Source organism: Hakea prostrata, chromosome 8, assembly GCF_041222555.1.
Source record: "Hakea prostrata isolate BN-2017 chromosome 8, UWA_Hpros_2, whole genome shotgun sequence".
NCBI lineage: Eukaryota > Viridiplantae > Streptophyta > Magnoliopsida > Proteales > Proteaceae > Hakea > Hakea prostrata.
Window position 1 is genome coordinate 54,668,624 of NC_142607.1, and position 8,680 is coordinate 54,677,303.

Below are 8,680 nucleotides of genomic sequence, written 5' to 3' on the forward strand. Positions count from 1 at the left end.
AGATTTAAACAACGAGGGGTTGCGTGTAAATATTGATATTTTTTTTCACACTTGAAGGGATTAACTTTTATTAATTTACAATATCAAGTCCCTCATTCACCCGATACCCAAAACCCTTTCCCTTTTATTTTTTCTTCTCACACCGACGCTGCTGGGAACACGATTCCGAGAAACCAGGGCACTCCGGTGCCCGTTGAAGCCATATTTGCAAGAAGCCAAGAACTTCATTCGGTTTTTTTTGAGTTCGAGGTATCCCGTCTGTCAAATCTCGGTTCTTCACAATCTTTATTTATCCTTTACGGAGTTCGATCCAACGATTCTCCCACCTATTCGAAGGTCAGCAGTTCTCGGCGATTCATCGTCTTCAAGAATCGTTGGATTTGGTGAGTTTCGATTGCATCTCTACATCATCTTCATTTTTCTTATGCTCCTTATTCCCTTTCTTTCAGGTTGTTGGAAATTCATGTGAATCAGGTAGGGCTGTTCGATTCATCAATGTAGGCTGTGGTATTGCTATTTGTCTTTCCATTTTTACTCAACGGTCAAATTTTAAAACAATTTTTTTCTTCATCTGTAACTTAACTTAAATTTGGTTTGGATGGGATATATACATTCAGCTATTTTGACCGGATCTCCAGATTGTTCCATTCTCGGCCACGGATGTGGAAACCGGTTCCACCATTGCACGCTGAAAGATGCCCATGGGTATGGTTTTTCTATATCCCACCAAATCCCAATCAATTTCGTCTTTCTTCAGGCCTTTCCATTTGGTCTTTTGTCTTCTCAACTGCTTGAAAATTGACTCGATGTGTTTGCTCATGAACAATGCTGCTTTGTGAACTGCTTGGTCAACCTGACGGAGACTACTATTGCCTCAGGAGATGATGATGATTGTATTAAGGTGCCTTGCAGTTAATTATATCACAAATTTTCCTTTCTTGTGGATATAGTATTAAGGTACCTTTTTATTTCGTATCTGTATTTTCCTTCTACTGTGGGTTTTTATTTTATTTCGAGGGAACATAAAGATAAGCTAGTTAAATAGTTAACTGAGTTTCAGGTTGGCAAAATTGAGCAAGTGGTATGGTCAAGATCATGCTGTTCATTGGGAATTGAAGGGGGGGGGGGGTTTGATTAGTATGCAATTTCCTACTTTTGCTTAGAGAGTTATTGGTTTATTCATGGTCATATGAGATGCAAATGTTAGCAAAAGTAAATGCATGCAGTGGAACTTAAGAAAAGCACCAATAGGTGACAAGATGAGGATGACAAAGGTTTGGGATAATTCATTAAGACAGTTTGGCCATGTGAAATTGCAACCCTCTGGTGTGAGGTCGGGTTCATTTAAATTGGAGGTGTTAAAAATAACACTAGAACTCTAGAAGGCTAATAATGAGTTGGTCAAACTGCTGAGAAAAGACAGTATTTTATGAGAAAATAAAAGTAGTATCCTAGAACTAATTAAAAACAGAACTGTTTTCCCCTTGATGATGGGAGAACTGAATTAAAGGGTTACTGAATATCTCTCTGCCTGTTCCTTGTTGAGGTAATCTTAATATGTTGCTGGAATGGGGTATTCTGGCATGTCCTTGTTAAATGTAAAGATCATACTGGTTAGCGAAACCATCTGGACAGACTGGACTTAGCTGCTGTATACTTTGTGGCTCTGTTTTGTTTATTAGGTTGAATATGAGCATTTTCGAAGGAGATGTTCACTAATAACAGAAGTAAAAATTTTTGTTGCTGTCCGAAGTACAAGAAACCATGAGTTACAAAATAAAAACCCATTTCCCAAGCTACCACATCTGCCAAATTCGTCATCTGTGCCTCAGAGGATTGGGGGTTGTCTCTGTGAATAGGATGGTCGCAAAGTTATATGTGGAACTCAATCTGGATCTTTATTACTCTATTCTTGGGGCCATTTCAAGGATTGCAGGTATGCCACTTGTGAACTGGGTTGATATGCTTTAACTGAAATTTATTAACAAAAAATATGTTGCACCTCCATAGAAGTGGTTGTTTAGAAGGCATTTTTCACATTCAGCTATCTTCTGAATAAATGCTCAAATCTCTTCCATTTGTGAATTTGTAGTGACTGATTCACCAAACTTTGTCCAAATTCTGTTGATGTACTGCTGAAGGTGATTGGGATTGTCCCTTCTTTTCTTTTGTTGCATTTTAAGCTCACTAATGTGCTGCAAGAAACTAACTAGTAGTGTGCTTTTCATTTGTCAGCTTGATGAAGATCGGGTTATCACAGGGTCATCGAATGGACTCATCAGGTGAGAAGATTTCTTTTGTACAAAGGGAAGGGGCATGAAAAAACTATTGTTGCTGGCATGTGGCTGCATGTGGGTTGGTCAGAATCTCCATTTACATTGTTCTGATTAACATAACACCATCTTGCTGCATTGGTCATGTATTAGACACATATATAGGGAGATTTAGTATCTGTTTTCACCTTTCCCACTACTTAATATCCTAATTCATGTACAGCTTGGTAGGCATCTTACCCAACTGGGTAATACCAGCTTGAACCTAACCAGAATCTTGGAGTTCAGAGTCTTGCTACAGTATGTCAAATTCATTGTGTTCATGGGATACGGCTAAGTTTGTAAACTTAAACAGAAAATGGCGCATTTTTTTTTAATTAAAACATATCAACGATAATTATGTGTTATCAGTTGGGATAATCTTCCCCATACTCTTCTCATGTACTTTACAAATGTAATATTATCCCAAGAAGGATATTTCCATTCTAGTTTGCAATTCACCTGAGTTCCAAAACACAACGGTCAACAGTGATCTAAAATACATGATCTGGGGACAATCAGATTTTAGATTGTTATTTTTTTCTTTTAAACCACCACTTGTTCATTCCCTACTTATTTTGACTTGTAAAGCGTGAGTCACGCTTCAACTTATGTAAAACTTATATTATTAATGAAATTCAATTATGCTTGAGGCAGTCTCTGGCTTCTTTTTTTTTTTTTTTAAGTCTTATCTACATAAATAAAAACAGTAGCTTTTGGTACTGTTTATGTAGCTCATTTCTATTTAAAATGGATTGGGGAAAAAATCAAAAGTTAAAAATAGGGTTGAACTTGTTTTTTATTTTCCTATGAAAATCACTTTCATCTGTTTTTGTAGTGGCTCTTAAAACACACATACTCTAGTGGCTCTTTTATAAAATTTTGAAGTTGAACATTTCTTATTCCACTACTAGAGAGACAAGATGTAGAGACCTTGTGCTCCTGATTTAGATTGCTCATTCACTGCTTCAACATGTGGAGAATTCACTTAGAAAGTGGGCACTTCCTCTCAAGCTTAGGGACAAGACATTACAGAGCTTATTGCATATGAAATGAGAAGTTGACTTCATTTTCTGCTAGCGGTGATGGTGGTGGTGCTTGTGTTGGTGTTGTAGCTGCTATTAAAGATCCAAGGAAGGATAAGAAGGTTGAAGAGAAAGAGGAGTATGATGATGTTTTGGTACTTAGTGTTGGTGCTGCAGCCTTTTCTAGTAAGGGGATATGTGCTAGTATTTGTTTGGGGAAATTTTTTTCGTTCCATGTTCAAGTTATTGGTGAATTTTAGAAAATTATGGGTTTACAGAGTAGACGTAAATATGACTTGTTAGAATTTTTATTCATTTATTTAATTTCTTGTCATTTTATGGGACGCACATATGATTCGCTGGTTACCGAAACCAGCGAATCGGCGAAATCTCGGCGAGATTTCGCCGATTCAGGTGAAAATTTTCTTTAAAAAATGAATACTCTGGTGTCTGGTCTGCGCACTAAAGCTACAGTTTGCTTTACATTTAAACTTTATCTCTCTTCATTTAATGCTTTATCATCTCTCTTCATTTAATATCTTTACACAGGTACCACGTGGTTGTCTTGTGTTTTCCTTTTTCTTTTTTCTTTTAATATTTTAAAAGCAAAGCTGGTTTGAGTCTTCCGTCTTCCATTCTTCCATTCTTCTGCAACTACACCAGCAGAAGTAGAAGTGGAAGAGTCGGTTGCTGCGGTCGCTCCGGCAGAGGTTGACATGCGAACAACAAAGCCTTCCTTGGAGATATCACATACTTCTTCTGTTTCTGTTCTTCCAATGATCTTGTAAACGGAAGGCCAGCGAAATCGATAGACTCAGAGGATTTTTGAAGCTCGCTCCTTGGTGACGCTTGAAGGAGCCCGTTGAGAGAAGTTGAAGAAGATGGGCTAGTGGTGGTAGCGAACCGGGCGATGACACCTCGTATCCCATAAGCCATCGGTGCGCCGCAGCTCTTCCTCCTCCGATCTCCTCTCGCGACAGCCCTTACCTTGACGGTCTCATCCAACACCTCGCCGAACCCGATGTCGCCGTTACCATCGCCACCACCCATCATCGACCCGGCTAAATCCTCCGTCGAGAAATCGGTATCTCGCCGTTTCGGTTAGAAATCGCCGCCGAAAATCGGCGATATCCCGCAAGCAATTTCGCCGATATTTCACAAATTCGCCGAAATTTCTTTCCTAGTTGGATGGATGGAAAAATGAATTTGATTAACCTTAAAATATATAAAAAAAAATGATTCCACTACTTAAACTCGATCCCTCGTGCATATTTAAAGTTTGTATATCATTCAATTGACTTTTTCTTTAAAGTTGTGTATCAACATGGGATTCATCTAAACCGCTTAAAATATATCGTGATTGATAAGAGTTTTGTGTTTATAAGATCTATGTGGAAAACACCAGACCTTTAGGAGGCAGAGAACGGCATAGGCATCCTCTTGACGAAACTGGAAACACCAGACCTTTAGGAGGCAGAGAATGGCATAGGCATCCTCTTGACGAAAGCAAACCAGAGCGAGGGCTTTGAGGCTACTGGGATCGGAAACAAGAACAACCTCGTACTTTTGAGTTATTGATGGTGTACACAGAGCCACAGAGGCTCCTGAGAGCATCGTCACGATGTAGTTAGGGTTTAGAGCCATTTGGCAGGCATGCAGAAGATAAACACACAAAGTTGTTTTAGAAAACAACAAACAACAATTCGAAGATCAATCTACCGAGAAGGAGGCATCGGATCACAAACTCAAACGTGTTGCATTGTGGAACGATGGAGAAACCCTCTATTTGTGTTTGGCAGCCGTACATTTGTTTTTATCGGTCAAGCACTGAGGGATCGTTTGTTAAGGGTGTCGTTTGGGCGTTGCAGCGTTGGGTTAGTTTCCTTGGGCAAGGACGCCACCATTGGTTGGCAATAGGCATCTCCTCATGTTGTACAGAGAAATATATACGGGCATAAAAAGGGTATTTGGGTCTGATGAAAAAACATACAATGACAGAATTGGGGTTTTCTTTTTATACAGTATAGTATGATAAAGGGTATTTTGGACATAAAGGACATTTTAAGCGATTTGGTCTTACAAGGTATTTTGGCGTTTTTAGTCATAAAGGGCAATTTGGTCATTAGGGTTTAGGGATTTTAGGGTCAAATACGTTAATTGTCTCTTGTGATGATAAACATACATGCTTAATTCTGATCTGGGAGTCAAAATCTAGTCCATGCTGTCTTCTGTGATACTCCTTATTAATACTATTCCATTAATTGATAAAATTTTTTTTTGAAGATTCTGGATTTTGATTAGGACCATTCACCCAATAAACAGCACATTGAAGTGGATATCTCACCCATTCAATTAATCAAACTCACCGACTACTCTCTCAATTTTGTCTTTACAGAACCACCACTTGACATCGAGCCATGATAATGGCACTTGAAGCTAAGAAAAAACTTGGTTTCATCAATGTCTTCTGGACTTTGCGAATTCGACAATAGGTAAGTGATATTTACTCATTATTTATTATTATTATTATTATTATTATTATTATTATTATTATTTTATTATAAACTTCATCTGATTAGCTCTAAATAAAGCTAAATTTACATTCATAACCACGCATCTTTTATACTAACCGTTAGATCTGATTTTATAAATATGGTGAAATCTGGACCGTCAGTTGGGTTTTAGGGTTTCACATCCTCAGCATCACTTGCATTTATAGGGTTAGGGTTTTAGTTGAATAATTGTCGCGACGGCACAACTGGTGTTGTTATCGCTGTTGCTCACTGCCATGGCCGTCGATGTGCTCACTGCCATGGCCGTGCCTGTGGAGCTCACCGATCGCGATTTGCTTGTCACAACTCTTCTATCTCCTCTTCTGCCATGGCCGTGCCTGTGGAGCTCACGCTGTTCTCTCCATCGTGGACCCTGCAAAACCCAACCTCCGTGACGTCAAGATCGTGAAGAAGCTCGGCGGTACTGTTGATGACACAGAGGTTGTTAAAGGTTGTTGGCCTAACTCGTATCGAGAATGCTAAGCTTGGTGTATGAGTGCTCCTCTATCTTCAGATCTGAGGAACAAGTACAACGTGAGGTCGATTCAAAACCCATTCTGAGGAATAGAACGTTGCCGTTATCGTCTCGGGTAGCATTCTTCACCTCTCTGTCGAGTGTTCGTCCTCTATCTTTAGATTTGAGGAACAAGTACAAAGTGAGGTCGATTTCTGTGAGGAAGGGCGACGAAGTGCAGGTGGTGAGAGGAACTTATAGGGGCAGAGAAGGTAAGGTAGTTCAGGTTTACCGTCGCAAATGGGTCATCCATGTAGAGCGCATCACCCGTGAGAAGGTTAATGGATCCACCGATCAAGGAGAGATTTGCGATCGTTGTGTAGGTTGAGCTTTGTGCAACATGGGTTTAAATCTCTCCTTGTCTAGCTTGAGCTTTGTGATGGTGACTTTCGAGGGGTTGATGCCAACATGGGTTTTGGGGTTTAGGGGCAGGAAGGGAGAAAATGGGAGAGAACACAGTGACGTTTTATCACAATGCAAGCAGAAAGTTTGCTTCAAAAAATTGAAGGTACCTACCATTTTCTATACCTCCGTTTCCCTGAGTTTGCCAACAAATTTTGGGGAATCTAAGAGCATTCTATGGTCTTTTTTATCCGAGTTGATTTCTTTGAAGTGTTCAATAATTAGTTTGTGTATTCATCTGTGCCTCCCTGTATTTGTGTTTGTTTCTGGAGTCCTGAATCTTCTATTTAATTGTATCTATGATTGAGATTCCGTTAGTGTGCTCTTCTGTTGGTGTTACTAGGTTCAGTTCTTAGTGGGATGATTGTTTAACCATATATAAAAATGGATCGTGAGACAGCCACATTTTCAACAATTTTAAACTACCCTTTTAAACTGAGAAGCTTAAAAATGGATGAGAAGAGGGGCATGGTCGGAAGAGAGCTACGCATTTCACCGCTCCACCTCCAATTCCCTCTGCCCCTACCGTACTCCAGCTTGGTAGTTTCCACCGCCTGTCCAGGGTTGAGCCCTGGGATTTGACGGCACACTCAGATCCACCAATTCAATCGATCTGAAACTTTCAGCAAAGATTCCTTCCCATGAGACTTAGAACTCGACTTTCTTTTCAGGCCTTTCAATTAGCTCAATCCTGATCAAATGCTTTTCTCTTAAATCTGGGCTTCATTTATGTTCTAGTACTGTTTTGGCTTCTTTAACCAGCATTACATTAGCAGCCTTGGAGAAATGACTAAAGATGAAGACTTTAAGCTTCTCAAGATCCAGGTTTCTCTCTCTCTTCTGCCTGACTTTTGAAGCTCTCTGTTTTTTTAAGACCACAAAGGTGGGCGGTGGTTTTATCCTGACTGAAAATTTGCTTCTTGTTTGTGTTTGGGTATTTTTCAAGGTGAACATAGATTGTGATGGATGCAAGCAGAAAGTGAAGAAACTGCTTCAGAAAATTGAAGGTCCAAGCGTGTGAAGGAGTCTGAAGTGACCGAGGCAACTGGAGATGGAAATGAAACGATTGCTTTTGACCCAACTGATTTGCATGGCAGCTCTTCGATGCCAACGTTTGAACAGCCTCAGCCTTCACCAGCCCCACAACCCCAAGAGAATCCTCAGCAGTTTCACCAAAATTTTAGTGATAACCCAAGAGATCACTCCTAATCTCTCACTACTTCATTCTGGCCAGCAAGCTTATCAGATCAATCAACACTTCACAGATAGCCAAACCCAGCTTCATGATTATACCCTTTGGCCACTTAATTCTACACAGGAACCCAATCAGGTCAATCAAAATTTCACCGATACTCAAACCCAGAGGCCTCTTCCTAACCCCAGCCTTCTCAATTTTAGCCAGGAAACTTATCAGGTCAATCAGAATTCCACTGATATCCCAAACTGTTCGCCTGATACTGCTCCCTCACTACATAGTTCTATCCAGGAACCAAGTCATGAGCTCAACCAAAATATAAATGATCCAGATCTCAACTCCTCCATTCTCAACTTTCTCCAGGAATGTGATATTTCCATTTATGTCCAAATCCTGTCGCCTGATGATGCCCCTTGTCTACTTAATTCTAATCAAGAATCTAATCAGCTCAAAGTCACTGATACCCAAGCACAGTTGGCTGACCCAATCCCCTCCCATTTTAATTTTAGCAAGGAATCTGACCTGTTCCATCCAAATTTCATTGATCTGCAAAACTTTCCTGATACTACCCCTTCTCTACTAAATACTAGCAATGAATTCCGACCAACTCAACCAAGACGTAAGTGATACCAAAACCCAGTTACCTGATCAGGATTCGCCTGATGTCCAAAACTCGTTGT

At 40.0% G+C, this 8,680-nt stretch overlaps 1 long non-coding RNA gene across 1 annotated transcript; it reads left to right on the forward strand.

Annotated features, from left to right (window-relative positions):
- The first annotated feature begins 6,070 nt into the window (after positions 1-6,070).
- LOC149008674 (uncharacterized) lies at positions 6,071-7,837 on the forward strand. Its single transcript, XR_016175169.1, has 2 exons — positions 6,071-7,630; positions 7,752-7,837. It is a non-coding gene; the product is annotated as an uncharacterized LOC149008674 (long non-coding RNA).
- The last annotated feature ends 843 nt before the right edge of the window (positions 7,838-8,680 follow it).